At 43.8% G+C, this 17,432-nt stretch overlaps 1 pseudogene; it reads right to left on the reverse strand.

Moving 5' to 3' along the window:
- Positions 1 to 1,268: 1,268 nt before the first annotated feature.
- Positions 1,269 to 2,212, reverse strand: LOC103306711 (olfactory receptor 5J3-like; annotated as a pseudogene).
- Between the last annotated feature and the right edge of the window lie 15,220 nt (positions 2,213 to 17,432).

Genomic DNA, 17,432 nt, shown 5'->3' on the forward strand with positions numbered 1-17,432 from the left:
GGTCAGAATGGGAGAAAGCACAAAGGGGCATGTTTGAAGATTTAACAAGGGAGTGATGGAGGCTAGCATCATGGGCCAAGTAACTGCAAACATTCTGTGGCCTTAGACCAGGGGTGGGCAAACTGCCCCATCTGCAGGCGCTGCCCCTGAAGCTCCCATTGGCTGTGGTTCCCAGCCAATGGGAGCTGCAGGGGCAGTGTTTGGGGCACGGGCAGCGTGTGGAGCCTCCTGGCTTTCCCTATGCATAGAAGCTGGATTGGGGATGTGCTGCTGCTTCTGAGAGCCACAGGGAGACATGGCACTCGCGGTTTTGTCACTCTTATGTGGACTCTGCAATTTGTCCACATCTTTCCTGAAAAGTGGTGCCCAGAACTGGACACAATACTCCAGTTGAGGCCTAATTAGCGTGGAGTAGAGCAGAAGAATTACTTCTTGTGTCTTGCTTACAACACTCCTTCTCTTAGCTCCATATTACAAGTGACAAACAGAGGCAAAGGGAGACTAAACCCAGGTTTTTTAAAGATATTTAGGCCACATAAATCCCATTGATTTCAATGGGAATTAGGAACTGAAATCACTTTAAAAAATCTGGCTCTAAGTGATTTGCTCAAGGTCACAAAGGAAGTCTGCAGTGGAGGCAGAATTTAAACTCAGACCCCTCAAGTCTTAAGTGAGTGCGATAACCTCTGGACCATCCTTCCTTTCTCCTGTGTCTGTCTAATGACATGTTTCTGTCTATCTATCCCCAGACATAACCATGTCTCTGTCTATCTATCCCCACAGAAAAAACAACCGTCTGTCCAGTGTCGACCTGTCTGTCCCCAAACAGAACCATCTGTCTGACTATCTATCTATAAAAACACCTCTCCATGTACACCTCCCTTTATTTAATTGTACAGTGATTTTAGGTGGGGGCTGTGGGAACTGAGATAATAACAGTGGCAAATGGAAATAATTACAGTCTGAGTATCTCCTCTTTATATCATCTGCTAAGTTAACCAGTTCAAAAGGTAGTGGAACAAGCAGGGGGAGATGCCTATATTGCAGAAATCACATATCAGTGCATAAAGGAGAAGCTGTAACACAGTTACTTTACACTGTTTTTCAAGGGAAATGGTGAATTCCTTCATTATCTGGCTCAAGTTCCATTTCCATATTGTTTTCTCCTGTAAATCACATGATAGAAATTTCTGCATATTGACTTAATGAGTGAGAACTAGTTCATATTTGTACTCCAGTACTGATCAGAAAAAAAACAGTTCCCATATTTACATACAGCGAGGAATAATTTTCTGGTGTATTGTCCTCCTCAGAGCATCCTTCACCTCCTTGTTCCTCAAGCTGTAGATCAGGGGGTTCAGCATGGGGATCACAAGGGTATCGAACACAGGCACCATTTTCTCCCAGTCCACTGAGCTGCCAGACAAGGGTCATAAATATGTAAAGATCAGGGTCCCATATAAGATGGAAATGACAGTCAGGTGGGAGGCGCAGGTGGAGAAGGCTTTGTGCCTTCCTGCCATGGAGCGGATCCTCAGGATGGCAAAGATGATGTAAATGTAGGAGATGAGGATGGTGTAAACGGTGCCTATTGTTTCTATGGGTGCAAAGATGAACTACACTAGCTTACTGATGCGTAAGTAAGAGCAGGAGATTTCTTGGAGTGGGCAAATATCGCAGAATAAATGATCGAGGAGATTGGAGTGGCCAAAGGACAGACTGAATACAGTACACGTATGCACAATGGCATTGACACAGGCGCATAGGTAAGAGCCAGCCATTGGCTGGATGCAGACTCTCTTGGACATGATGACATAATAAAGCAATGGGTTGCAGATTGCCATGAAGCAATTGTATGCCATCACAGCCAGGAGGCAAAGCTCATTGTTGGCACAGAAGGAGAAGAGGAAAAAATGAACCACCCACCCAGGGAAAGAAATGCCTTTACTCTTCACTAGGGAACTGATCATTGCCTTGGGGCAATCACAGAGGAGCAGACAATATCTAAGAGTGACAAGTTGCTGAGGAAAAAGTACATGGAGTTGTGGAATTGGGAGTCAACTGTAATCAGCGCGATCATCCCGACATTCCCTATCAGGGCACAGAAATGAATGGCAAAGAAGAACACAAAGAGGATATTTTGCAGCTTTCAACTGTCTGCTATTCCCCAGAAAGTGAAGCCAGTCACTGTGGTGCAGTTCCCCGGAGCCATTTCTCCTGTCACTGCTCTCTGTGCCAAAGAAGAGGCAGAGGAGGGTAGGGGATACAAGCAATGGGGACCACACAAATAAATCTGATGTCCCGTGCAGACTCGTGTTATCTCTTAAGATATCCCTAAACGGAAACATAATTTAATCATGGATTCCAAAGCGTCTGCTGGGCACAATCCAAAGTGGATGCAGAGCACTGGGGGAAAATGTTTCTGAAAAGCCAACTGTGCTGTTTATCCAAGAGTTCAGAGTATGGGCTGTACGGCTTGTGCTGTAGCCCATGGTCTTTAGCAAGTTCACAAATAGAAATCGGTGCCCCTCTGTCCGTTTCACCGCAGGCAGGCAGGTGGGGATCGAGGGGTTCAAACACCACTTGGATCAATGCTCTCCATCTTGGCTCAGGCTTTGTCTGGTTTCCTTCATTGCCCCCCCCCCCCCTCCAATCCTGGTAGCTTATTCTGGGAAGATTCTCAGTCAGCCTGAATTCTCAATGGCCTTTCAGGAGAACTGGGAGTGCAAACCTAGTAGGGCCTCCATAATAGCGAGGTCCCTACCAAATTCAGGGCTCACTTTGACTAATTTGAAAACCCTCTGGCCTTGAAATTGAGCAATGTCACCATTTCAGATGTTTCCATCTGCCATTTCATGGTATTGTAACCATTGTTTTATTCTCTGTTTCCTGGTCTCCTCATGTTACAACTGGTTGTCATTCTGGAAGGTGCCTTTTAGTGAATTACAAGCAATTGGGCTTAATATGGTGCTAAGTGTGTGGAATTTCAGGGCCCATGAAATAGAGGCCAGATTAGGAGATCGTATTTTTTCACAACCGACACCTCTATGAAAAACTCAGTGTGGGGCGAGGAACAGACTCTGCTGTGTTACTGGGTAACCTGCTTGCTCCCCAGAATAAATAATGAGCAAGTGGGGTGATCCGGGGTGCAGTTGAAACATCCAACCGGGCTGGTCAGGGGCAGACATCAGGCCTGCAAGGGAAAGGTGAGTGTGGCAGTGACTTCACAAAGGCCTTTGTCAGGAACTCAGCCTATTGGGCAAAGACGATGAGGTGGCTGTGACCTCACAGAGCTCCCTTGACAACAGCCAGGTAGGACAGGGATGTGGGGTAGGGGGAACCTCGGAGACACCTGTAGCCTTGCTGCAGCAAGCCTCCATCCTGTGGTCTCTCTGTGAGGACCAAGAGAGGATTGGTGGGGAGGAGATTCTTTGTGAGTTTTTTCATTTCTGTGTGGATTTTGTCAAAAGAAGTCATCGTCTGTGTAGAAGGTAAGAAAAAATATAGGCTCTATGTACAAGATGGGGGATTCTATCCTGGGAAGCAGCGACCCTGAAAAAGACTTGGGTCATGGGGGATAATCAGCTGACTACGAGCTCCCAGTGGGACGCTATGGCCAAAGAGGCAAATGTGACCCTTGGAGCTGTACATAGCAGAATCTCAGGTAGAAATAGAGAGGTTCCATATCTCTGTATTGGGCACTGGTGCAACCACTCCTGGAAAATAGTGTCCACTTCTGGTGTCCACAGTTTGAGAAAGATGCTGATAAATTAGACAGGGTTCACAGAAGAGCCACATGAATAATGAAAGGATTAGAAAACATCCATCGTGCTGACAGACTACAGGAGCTCAATCAAAGAGAAGGTTAAGCGGTGAGCCTAAGGGAACAAATATTTACTAATGTGCTCTTCGCTTTAGCAGATAAAGGTTATGAGCCGACAATGGCTGCAAGCTGAAGCCTAGACCAATCCACACTAGAAATAAAGCGAGCATTTTTAACATCAGGGTTTGGAGCAATTCAACGAGGGTTGTGCTGGATCCTCCAAAACTGGCCTTTTTTTAAAAATCAAGATTGGGTGGTTTTCTAAAAAATCCGCTTTAATTCCTACAGGAATTATTTTGAGGGAAATTCCGTGGCTGATGTGAAACAGAAAGTCAGACCAGAGTGGTTCCTTCTGGGCTTGAAATTTATGAATCTGTGACTCGCTGGGGGTGTTTGAAGTCTGTCCCTTTTTGCTTCCCTCTTCCTCCTTCCCTCTTGTCTCATATTCTCTTTTCTTCATTTCTTTCTGCTGATCTTCTTCCTGGGATCATGTAATTAAAATCTGCATCATCATGGAAATGAACAAGAGGACTGAGGTGCCATGGCAACACTTATTTGGACATTTGCTAACATGAGAATGAAAAATTTTGTAACCTTTTAATCCTGTTTTAAAAATCTTGACTTTGTATTTCCTAATTATTTTATGGTTTACTTTATTGATGAAAGCAATCTTAAGTAATGTTAAATGAAGCGTTTTTTTGTTCGTTAATTTCCTTAGCTTTTTTTTAAATATATAATAGTTTTTCTTTCTATGTGCTGTTTAAACAATGAAGATCTTACTCATCTGTTGTTTTCAGTTTATATTTTATTGCCATTCTTATCTTTGTGAAGGTCCCTTTTTCACCACCCAATGCTGTGTTTATCAGAGTTTTGAAAGTAATTAAATTAAACTGTATTAAAACAAAACTCATTTTATGCAACTTCAGTTTCAGTGAAAGTTCTAAGCTGTAACCCTGAATGTATACGAAGCAGATAAACAATATCCAAGAAAAAGAGCTGGAATTTTTTATCTTATTTTCACCTAGTCCTTACTAAGGAAAGTAGCAAACAACTGCCCTTTGAAAAGAAACACTGCACCATATCACAATACAATCCCAAATGAGCACAGCAGGAGGCTCTTCAGGTTATCCAAATCTGGCCCTGTTTCATTGCAAACTTCCTTTCTGTGATGATGTTCTGGTAATAAGGGGGCAATCAGTTGTCAAAGGTAGCTGTTGCCATGGCAGCCAGGTTGTTAGTCATTCTCCCCAAGTATGCAAATGAACTGGAGGGAGGCAGTGCTGAGTGGTGGATTATCTCTGATGTCACAATGCTACTGCTCAGCCAGCACCAGGTGGCAGCAAATGTGCAGTGTGTATGAGGGGAGGAGGGGAACAGGCTTTACCAGTGCTCCTGTTTCCCCAAATTTCCTAAAGAAGCCAACAACATAACTACACAGAATACACATTCATGATGATTCCACAGACATGATAATTAGTCGCTGAAATTTGATTGAAGTCCCACATGGCATGTTTAGAAACAAGGGTTCCAAAAATGGAGAGACCTTGTAAAACAGAAAATGTTGATGTTCTGGTGTATTTGTAGTTGTGTTAAAACTCAATACTGTGACTTTAAATTTGGGGCCGGTTTTCTTGACGTGCTTGCATGCTAGGGAGCTCGGTAGGGCAGCACACAATCGGAGCTTAGCAGCAGTGAGTTACGCCTCTCTGTTATATGCATTAGCCTACTTCCTCTCCCTCTGATTATGGGGGTTCTTATGTATTATTGTTCTGGTCTTAATAAACAAATTAACAAGATATTGCAAACTTCCAGCAAGAGTATTTTATGTTTTCTCTAACTTCTCTGCTTGTGTGCCACAAAACATAAAAGGCAGAATTTCATAAAAATAAAATAAAATTCTAAAGCCAAAAGTCCTTTTGAAAGAAAAAAAAATGAAAGTTTTCTAGCAGAACATTTTTTTCAGCTGGGAAATGTTGATTCCTTGCAATTGAGACATTCCCTGGGAACATGTGCATCTCAATGACATGTTGTTTGGTGGGCCTCCCAACCAAAATGGGAGAGTGAGAGAGTTCAAAGGTTGTTGTAGGGGGGTCACAGCATTGCCTCCCTCAGTTCTGTGCTGCCTTCAGACCTGGGCTCGGAGGGCAGCAGCCACAGTGGTGTAGCCAACTTCTAAGAGGAGGGGGAGCAAACATAAAAAAGGCACCCCCCCCTTGGCTCCTCCTCTGGCCACGCACCCCTTGTCTCCTCCTCTGGCCGCCCCGCCCCTCCCCCTCATGGCTCCTCCGTCCCTGCCATGCCACCCCCGTGACCCTCCCCTTGCTCCTCCGGCCGCGGCTGCCAGCCACCGTGCTGCGCCCTTCCGCTCCTCCGGCCACGCCCGCTGCCCCCCTATGGCTGCCGGCCGCACTGCGGGCCGCCAGCCTGCGCCCGCGCCCCCTCGCTCTTCCGGCCGCGGCTGCCGGATGCGCTGCAGGCCGCATGCTGTGTCCCCGCTCCCCCGGCCGCACCCCCCCCCACTCCTCCGACCATGCCTGCCGCCCCCCCTTGGCTGCCGGACACGCTGCGGGCCACCAGCCTGCGCCCCCCCCTTGCTCCTCTGTCCGCACTGCGGGCCATATGCTGCGCCCCCCATGCTCCTCCGGCCGTGCCCCCCCATGCTCCTCTGGCCGTGCCCGCCGCTCCCCCATGGCTGCCGGCCATGCTGCAGGCCGCCAGCCTGCACCTCCCCTCGCTCCTCCGGCCACTTTTGGAAAGGCAGAGGAAGTGGCTGCTTCCCCTGCACCCCGCTAGCTACGCTACTGAGCAGCCACCAACCTTTCTGACGCTAGAAGAGATTCCCAGATGTGGAGGTGGCTCCAGCTGCAGCCACAGGGATCAGAAGCCCTGAGCCCAGGCACCCAGAGATGTGGCTGAAGCAGAAGCTGCCAAGGCTAAAGCCCTGAACCCAATGACGGGCTGATGAAGTGCACTTGCTTCTGCACTGCCTCTGGAGGTGCACATGATATCCCCACAGAGAGCAGCCATACAGAAGAAGTCCTGTCCCCAATCCAGAAGAGAAACAGCTAGGAGGCCTCTACTGGGGTGCTCCTGGTTGGGGGGCTCCCAGCAGGACGGGGAGATCGGATTTCATGGGGCAGGGCTAATTCGATCTAGCCAAGAAAGGCACGACAAAAACCAACGGCTGTCAGCTGAAGCCAGAGAAATTCAAATGAGATGTAAGGCACACATTTTTTACAGTGAGAGACTAGCCACTGGAACAAATTACCCAGGGAAGAGGTGGATTCTCTGTTTCCAGGTGTCCTCACATCACAACTGGATGTCATTCTAGAAGGTGCCTTTTAGTGAATTACAACAAACGATTGGACTTAATATGGTGCTAAGTGTTTGAAATTTCATAGCCCGTGAAATAGAGGCCGGATTAAGAGATCAAATTCTTTCACAACCAACGCCTCTATGAAAAACTCAGTGTGGGGCGAGGAACAGACTCTGCTGTTTTACTGGGTAACCTGTTTGCTCCCCAGAATAAATAATGAGCAAGTAGGGTGATCCGGGGTGCAGCTCAAACATCCAACCAGGCTGGCCAGGGGCAGACATCAGGCCTGCAAGGGAAAGATGAGTGTGGCAGTGACTTCACAAAGGCCTTTGGCAGGAACTCAGCCTATTGGGCAAAGACGATGAGGTGGCTGTGACCTCACAGATCTCCCTTGACAACAACCAGGCAGGACAGGGATGTGGGGTAGGGGGAACCTCGGAGACACCTGTAGCCTTGCTGCAGCAAGCCTCCAACTCGTTGTCTTTCTGTGAAGACCAAGACAGGATTGGTGGGGAGGAGATTCTTTGTGAGTTTTTTCATTTCTGTGTGGATTTTGTCGAAAGAAGTCATCATCTGTGTAGAAGGTAAGAAAAAATATAGGCTCTATGTACAAGATGGGGGACTCTATCCTGGGAAGCAGTGACCCTGAAAAAGGCTTCGGGTCATGGGGGATAATCAGCTGACCATGAGCTCCCAGTGGGACGCTATGGTCAAAGTGGCAAATGTGACCCTTGGAGCCGTACATAACACAATCTCAGGTAGAAATAGAGAGGTTCCATATCTCTGTATTGGGCACTGGTGCAATAACTCCTGGAATATTGAGTCCACTTCTGGTGTCCACAATTTGCGACAGATGCTGATAAATTGGACAGGGTTCACATGAATGATGAAAGGATTAGAAAACATTCCTTGTGCTGACAGACTACAGGACCTCAATCAAAGAGAAGGTTAAGGGATGAGCCTAAGGGAACAAATATTTACTAATGGGCTCTTCGCTTTAGCAGATAAAGGTTATGAGCAGACAATGGCTGCATGCTGAAGCCTAGACCAATTCACACTGGAAATAATAAGAGAAGCATTTTTAACAGTCATGGTTTGAAATAATTCACCCAGGGTTGTGCTGGATCCTCCACAACTGGCCTTTTTTAAAATCAAGATTGGGTGGTTTTCTAAAAAATCTCCTCCAATTCCCTTGGGAATTATTTTGAGGGATGTTCTATGGCTGATGTGAAACAAAAAGTCAGACCAGTGTGGTTCCTTCTGGGCTTGGAATTCATGAATCTGTGACTGGCGGGTGCATTTGAAATTTGTCTCTTTTTGCTTCCCTCTTCCTCCTTCCCTCTTGTCTCATCTTCTCTTTTTTCCCATTTCTTTCTGGAATGCCATGAGAAGGCAGCAAATCGCCAGAGAGCATTCCATAGGTGGAAAGAACTTGAGATGAGACTAAGGTTAAAGGCCACCATAGATGATCAGCATCAAGAGAAGATTGCATCAGAGTCTCTTTACTGGCAAAATGTTCTGAAAAGGCTCATTGCCATTGTGAGAGTGCTTGCTATCCAAAACCTAGCACCACGTGGCACTTCAGATCAGCTGCCTGTGCCAAACAATGAAAACTTGCTTAAAATTGTGGCACTGATGGCTGAGTTTGATGCTGTACTGCAGGAGCATCTAAGAAGAGTCACCACGCAAGAAATGGACACACCCCACAACCTTGGAAAAACAATTCAAAATGAGATCATACAGTTACTGGCAACAAAAGTCAAACAGAAGATTGTGGCAAATCTGAAGTCAGCAAGATATTACTCTGTTATTCTGGACTGCACACCTGACATCAGCCATACAGAACAAATGACTTTAATGGTGCGTGTTATAACAACAAGAGAAAATAGTGAAAATGTCCCTGCAATTTATTGACATTGATGATACTACAGGAGCGGGTATGACAAATATGCTACTTAAAAAGCTGGAAGATACGGGAATTGTGATAGCTGACATGAGAGGTCAGGGCTACGATAATGGGGGCAACATGAGAGGAAAGAACAGAGGAGCGCAGATACGGAACCGAGAGTTAAACCCTCGAGCTTTTTTTGTCCCATGCAGTTCTCATTCATTGAACTTGGTGGTCAGTGATGCAGCATCAGCTTCTAGGGAGGCTGCTGTATTTTTTAATAAACGAACAGACGTACTTGTGGCACCTTAGAGACTAACAAATTTATTTGAGCATAAGCTTTCATGGGCTACAGCTTCCTTCATCGGATGAATAGAATGGAACATATAGTAAGGAGATATATATATACATACAGAGAGCATGAAAAGGTGAGGGTTGTCCTACGCACTGTAAGAGGCTAATTAATTAAGATTAATTAAGATGAGCTATAATCAGCAGGAGAAAAAAAACTTTTGAAGTGATAATCAAGCCCATTTCAGACACTTTGGCAACAAGGTGTGAGGATACTTAACATAGGGAAATAGATTCAATGTGTGTAATGGCTCAGCCATTCCCAGTCTCTATTCAAAACTGAGTTGATGGTGTCTAATTTGCATATTTGAGACCCCTTACCTAGACCAATAGATAATGAAGAATGGCATAGGGGGTTTATCAGAGTTGTACCCACAGACTTAACATGGACACCACAAGGAAACTTATGTGTGTACATTCATGTAATCAATACCCACATACGTACTAGCCTATGGGGTAAGTGTACCCTAACATTTCTGTGGATGAGGAATGAAATTTGAGCATAAGAGTAAGGATTTCCGGCACTTGTGCGCTGTGAAAGAGGTGACCCACCTCGCTATCTTCATCTTCAACTAACTATCAATGCCATCCATCCATGACGGCTATTAACTATGAGTAGGCCATACTTATTTTCTTTTCAAATTTTAAGTTCCAAGGGGACTAGGCTAAGCTTTGTTTCCCCAAACTTTTGTTCTTAGCTTTATTTATTAGATTTTAATTTTAAATTTAAGTTGGATAAGTAAAGTCCAAGTTAGCTTTGACAACTCTTTGCATTAGTTTCCTCTGCACACCTCTGCAAGAAGTGAGAACCCGGAATGGCCAGAGGCGAGGTCCCGTGTCTTTCAACATCAGGTTATCAAGACAGGGTGGGAGCATATTAACCAAAATTTTGCAGCACATAATATTGTATTATCATCTTTATCTCTTGAATAACAATAATACAATTGTAACTTTGTAACTCTGACTATTTTATCGTTTACTTATTATTTCATTGATTTTAATAAACAGTCAATATGACTATATCTGTCTCTGTGTGAGCTTCCTGTAATACCCCCATAGGTCATTTGTAAATTCTGTGGAGCCTGATTCGGGAGAAGAATTTTTATCTTCTCATCAAAGATATTGGCGAGCTTAAAACCCATACTAATTAAAATTAATAATTAAATATTAGTAATTAAAATTATTTAAAAATAAATTAAATCAATATTATTAACACACCCTAGATCAGGTTACAGGGAGAAGAAAACAAACACAACGAAGCTCAATTTTAAGGAAGTTTTTGATATGTAAACAAGATGTTAAAGAATACACTTGTCTATCTTACAGCAAGATCTCTCTTGAGGGCTCCCAGATGAACCATGAAATGGTCAACCACACTTGTTCCAGAGCAATTCTAGCTTTCCCAGCCATACCACAGAGAAAGAAGATACGAGGAGAAAAAAATGTGCAAAAATAGATTAGGTAGGTAGCCTATGTTGATTGCTTTGTCTGTCACTGCCTGCTTCTGTGAAGTGCTGAGCATCCATCATTCATATTTGGCCAAATTCATAAATCTTATTCAGGTGTAACTCAGATAAAATTCTCAAAAGCGTAGATAGTTCTTGGAAAACATCCACTTAATCTGCATCAGCAATCAAAAATGCTAACAGAATGTTTGAAACCATTAGGAAAGAGATAGATAATAAGACAGAAAATAACAGAATGCCACTACATAAATCCATGGATTCATAAATCCATGGTACGCCCACACCTTGAATACTGTGAGCAGTTCTGGACACCCCATCTACAGAGAAAGGCAACAAAAATGATTAAGGGTATGGAACACCTCCCATTCGAGAAGAGATTTAAAAACTAGGACTGTTCAGCTTGGAAAAGAGATGACAAACGGGGAATATGACAGATTTCTGAAATCATGAATGCTGTGGAGGAAGAGAAAAGGGAAAAGGGAAATATTATTTACCCATTCACACAACACAAGAAGAACTAGGGATTATTTGATTAAATTAACAGGTCTAAAACAAACAGCCAAGCAAGCAAACAAACAAACAAAAGGAATTACTTTTCACACAACCTGTGGAACTCATTGCTAGGGGATATTAAAATTCACTAATTGTATTTTAAACATCTTGAACATCACAAATTATCCACCTTCAGTGAGGTTCATGTGATTTTTCATTGATTCCAAGGTCAAAAGAGACCACTGTGATCATTTAGTCTGATCACCTCTAGAACGCAGGCCAGAGAACTGCCCCAAAATAATCCCTAGAGCAGATTTAAAAAACAAAACAAAAACTAAATCCAATCTTGATTTAGAAATTGCAAGGTTTGGAGGCACCACTCCAACCCTTGATAAATTGTTCCAATGGTTAATCATCCTCACTATTAAACATTTACACCTTTTGCAAATTAAACAAAAGAAAATTAAGTTAACTTACTTTTGCATTTTCCAAGAAAAAGGATGACGGTCAGAGAAATAGATGGAGGAAAAGGATAGGGGCTGTGGAGCTGTTTAAGGCTTTGTCAGCATTCCCCCTACTCCCCCCCCACACACACACACTCTGAACTCTGGGGTGCAGATGAAGGGACCTGCATGAAACATCCTCTAAGATTATATTCTACCATCTTAGGTTAAAACTTCTCCAAGGCACAAATTCGTTTCCTTGTCCTTGGACAGTATTGCTGCCACCCACAAAGTGATTTACACAAAAATTCAGGGAAGGGTCACTTGGAGTCCCTATCCCTCCAAAATGTCCCCCCAAAGCCCTTTACCCCCTCTCCTGGGGAGGCTTGAGAATAATATACCAACCAGTTGCTTTAGCAATGTGATCACAGACCAGACGCTTTATCTTCAGGACATTGCAATCAATCAGGTTCTTAAAAGAAGAATTTTATTTATAAAGAAAAAATAAAAGAATCGCACCTGCAAAATCAGGATGGAAGGTAACTTTACAGGGTAACAAAAAGATTTAAAACACAGAGGATTCCCCTCTGCTACCAGCTTCACAGTTACAAAAACAGGAATGAAACTACCTCTATAGCATAGGGAAATTCACAAGCCAAAACAAAAGATAACCTAACACATTTCCTTGCCCTACTTACAATTTTTATGGTTTAGATGGGTTATGCCAGGTATATCTTCAGGAGATATTGTACCTGCTTCTACTGTCCAGACAGAGAACAACAAAAGAGAAGAACAAACAAATCCTCTCCCCCCACCTCATTTGAAAGTAACTTCTTTCCTCATTGGTCCTTCTGGTCAGGTGCCAACTAGGTTATTTGAACTGTTTAACCCCTTACAGGTAAGGCAATCCAGTACAGCTGCCAAGGAGGGATTTTATGCTACTGCATACATAAAGGTTGCTATCCTTCCCCATATATATATATATATATATATATGACAGGCTTCTTGGAGAGGAGGTCAGGGCTATGAGTGAGGGAGACTCTTCTGCATGAGGCCAGGGGCTGCAAGGGGCATGAGAAGTGTGGGGATATTGAACACTGTTAAAATTATAAGCTATCACTTTAAGTATGAGGAGTTTTCTGGTCCTGCTTGCAGGCTAGGGGGCCCTGAAATTAGTGTGTGATCTGGGTCTAGCTGAAGTTAGTCTACAGATAGCCTGTGTAGAGAAACTTGGGGTGCAGCCTGTTTTGTCTCTCTGTTTTATATTCTTGTGTTTTGGTTCTGGATTCCAAAAATAAAGCAATGCCATTTTACAACCTTCCAGCAAGAGTATATTTTGCTTTTATCTAGCTTCTCTTTGTGTATGACATGAACATAAACAGGAGCATCTTAACTACAAAGACCGCTGCAGGTGGCTCTGTGAGCAATAGCTAGATATGGTCTGATTTATTCCTCAGTAGAAAGAATTTCTGGCACAGATTTTGGGGCCGTTGTTGTTTGTTTGTTTTGTTTTGTTTGGGTTTTTGTGCCCTAGATATGTGAGGTTACATTTCAAATGGGAATGTGACTCCAGAACCCAGCCAGCATGCTCCAAACTGAACTGAATTGAATTCCATTGGCTTCAGTAGAGTCATCCCAGAGATGGACTTGGCCCCCTTAGCCTCACACTGATGGGCAGTAGGGATGTAAAATTTCTGGAAATTTTAATGGCATGGGGGAAAAATGTTTTGTTTGGGGAAAAAATGGAAATTTTCTGAAAACTTGAAATATCCATAGTTACTTGCTTATGAAAACTAATCTTAATTTACTTCTTTGAAAATGAAAAATGTATTATGTATAATTTAATTAGCACATCAAAGTACTTGACATATGTATGAAATAAATAAGTAAAAATTATTTAGTTTTGATACAAATCATAATATAAAATATGCCTAGTATTAGGGATAGAGCTGCAGATCTGTACCCACAGATTCTAATGTGTCTTTTTTGTTTGATGGCAAATAGAAAAAAATATATATAATTTTGCAAATAGAAAGCATCAATATTGTTATAAACAAACAGGAAGGCTTGTTCCTTTGGTCTAAAATATGATATGTACATAGACCTGACCTGACATTACCATGTAGAAACTCAAGTTTCTAGAGAAAAAGCTCAGAAAATGAATATTGCTATAATGTAATTAAAGCACAATTATTAAGACCCAACAGTAAATTTGGCTATGTATCCAAACTTCATAGTAATACCAGATTGTTTAATAGTGCATTATCATCATGCATACCGAAACTGTCATAACTGTAGACAAAACTAGCTGTCCTATGAGCCAGTAAAATATAACTTAAGACAGTTACTAATATATACTTGGAAATGGTAGTGTAGCTCAAATTTTTTCTTTTTTCCTTCCTCTTTCACTGTTCATCCTGAGAGAAAATATTTCCTATAACAGTTTCTTTTCAATTTTCCCCCAAATGTCCAGTTTTTCCATACTGGGTCCCAAAAGTTTAAGGTTTTTTCCCCAGACAATGACATATCTAGGAGGCACATCCAGTTCAATTACTGTCTCATCATAAAAGCTCCCAGAATCCAGGCTGCAAATGTATTCTGCTTTGTCAGAGGCCTGGACATACTTGAGCTTCAGCGAGAAGTTCCCATGATTCATTTCTGTGACGGACAGCTCCGTTCGACCCTGATGTCTCTCCCCTTGGGTTTCTGCCCATAGTCCTCCACTGTAGGAGACCTCACGGATTAATACTGATGGTGTAAACAGCTTCCACTGCACTTTGAAGCTTCCAGTTAACTTAGTGACTGAGAGCTGGCATGGAAGGCTAACATCTGCTCCATGATCCAATAACAGGGTTGCTAGGAGGAAGGATTCTATAGGGAGCTGTCAGGAGAGAGCAATACACATGTTCTGTGTGTCAGTTGCCTATCAAATTCCCCTTGGGGCACACTTCCCACTCTGCACTGCAGAGAATTCTATATGGAGCTACATATAGAGCTAGAAATACATAATACATGGGGGGAAAAACAACCTATGTTAAAAGAATGCTCAGGGTACAAAGTCAAGCATGCAAAAGTTAGGAAATACAAGAATGAAGGTTGCCTCTGCACTCCAAACTCTGCCCTCTGATGCATACGCATGATTAATTACAAAATTATATACAATGTTTAGCACAGGACTCATTCAATGCATGCCGAAAGAAGAAGAACAGGAGGACTTGTGGCACCTTAGAGACTAACAAATTTATTAGAGCATGCTCGGGGGTCGCATAACTAGCATGCTCTAATAAATTTGTTAGTCTCTAAGGTGCCACAAGTCCTCCTGTTCTTCTTTTTGCGGATACAGACTAACACGGCTGCTACTCTGAAACCTTTCAATGCATGCCGTGCTCTTTTCTCTCCATGCTCTTAGAAGTCTCTTAACACTCTGGAGGCTAAAGAGGGTGAGGTTGGGAGACTTTGTTCTGAATTGCTCCTATAAAGGCTCACAAGGGGTGTGAATTTGGGATGTTCTCAAAGAGCCCCACAAGGCTTATAATAGGGAGCAACCCACACAATTCCTAAACGGGGACACTGAATAGCATGCCCAGGATCATAGTGGAGAACTGATGTACCGCCTGATGCTGGAAAGTACTTTAGCGGAGGCAGAAGGAAGTGGGGCAGGGCGTCCTCACCCCCTGGGGACCCATACACGGAACCAGAGGGCAGCAGGGAAGTGAGAGGAAGGTTCTTGACTCCCAAAGGCTCAAGGAGCAGCAGGAGGTAGTAGATGGCGTAAGGAGGGGGCAGGGCTGCACAGAGACTTTTTGGGGCCTGAAACTAAATCTGAAATTGAGCCACTCCCCATTCCAAAGAAAGATTGCCAAGGGTGCAAAAACAATGAGGGGAGGCCCCAGTGGTGGTGGAGTTTGGAGAGTGAGCTCACCCCACATTACTGCTGGTTCCTGTCTCGTGGGGCTGAGCCTGGATCCTGAATCCGGGCTTTGTGAAGTGGTGTGTGGCTAGCAGTGCCAGTCTGGTTTGGTGCAGCCATCGCTCATGATGGAGGGGCAGCTGGGCCAAACCTGAGTGAGCAGTGCAGCAACCCCACGTGCGAGGTCACAACATGACTGGACCTAGTCACCCGCCCTATCATGAAGGAGGGGAGGCGGGGCCAAATGAGAGAGGCGTTGCCACCCTGTGCACCAGGTTGCAATGCCACTTGCTTTGGGGGCCTACTCTGACAGGGGGCTAGGACAAACTACCCCCTGGTGGGCGGCTCTGTGGGGGGTTTCTTTCAGAGACATTTAAGAGAGAGGTGGAATCGCCTGCCAGATTTCACTTGATTCAGGCCCCAGCTGTAGAACAGGCCCTCAGGACTGAGTGACACATTTATTCATGTTTTCTGGCCCCCCTGCCAGTTGCATTTCCCATGGGGATTTGACGCAGTAAATAATCCTGATGCTTTAATCACTGGGACACCCAGCTCCCAGATCACCCCTGTTACAATACTACCGACTTCACTGGAATTGGCCCTGAGATGGATTTGGCCTCTCACAGTCTCCCATTTCCAGACAGTAGAAGATTAACGATTACCTTGGTGTAAATCAAGAAGCTGTTTCACTGACCTGCCACATCCAGTTCAATGTAGGCTTCTCCATGCCAGTCTGAGACATCAACCTGGCAGGCATATTTCCCTTTGTCAATTACGTGGATTTTCATGCATGGGAACAGATAGGGTCCTTGCAGGATGAGTATGGTTCAGTTGAGTCATAGCCTGAGAGGGGAAATGGAAGATTCTGGCAAGAAGTACATTATAAAAGCCTAGACTGACAGATATACATATGTGCATAGCACTTTTCCATCCACAGATCTGAAAGTGCTGTATAAAGGAGGTCAGTATCACTATTCCCATTTTGCAGATGGGCAAACTGAAGAATAAGGAAGGAACAAACTCTTCAGCAGTCACCGAGCTCAGGAACAGAACTTTGCTCTTCTAAGTCACATTTCAGATCCCAATCTAGTGGCTATACTCTGCTGATTGCTAGATTTGGGGGAAGATTTATGGACTGTGTCATACTGTGGGTCAGTCTAGATGACCACATCAGTCCCTTCTGACCTTGGAATCTCTGAATAATGTCTGTTTGGCTATGTAGTGTCAGACTAGCCTCTGCACATCGGGAAGAACAGGGGAAAATAGTTCTCACTGTGCTGAGAATAGAAAAGCTTAGCTCTCATTTTCTGAAATGAAAACTCCTATTCTGAACAATAAAACAAAATATATAGGCCCAGAGCTGTTAAGGGCAGACCATTTAGTCTGACCTCCTGTGTAACCCAGGCCTAAATCAAGCCCAATATCTTGTGCATCTCTTTTATACAGATGCCAAATCCTGAAATAAAAATGTTAAGTGATGGAGAATCTACCACAGCCCCTAGTTCCAGTGATTAGTCACCCTCACAGTTACAGATTCACATCTTATTTCTAGTTTGAATTTTCTATGTTCAGCTTCCAGCTGCTGGATACTGTTCTGCCTTTGAATATTAAAAAGGCTTTTGCTATCACAAATCTCCCTGCATTACTTAGATATTTATGGATCACGGTCAAGTAACTTCTTAACCCTATTTTCATAAAGTGAAATAGATTGAGGTCCTGACATCACTTATTGTATGGTGTGTT

Source organism: Chrysemys picta, chromosome 17 (genome assembly GCF_011386835.1).
Source record: "Chrysemys picta bellii isolate R12L10 chromosome 17, ASM1138683v2, whole genome shotgun sequence".
Classification (NCBI taxonomy): Eukaryota; Metazoa; Chordata; order Testudines; family Emydidae; genus Chrysemys; species Chrysemys picta.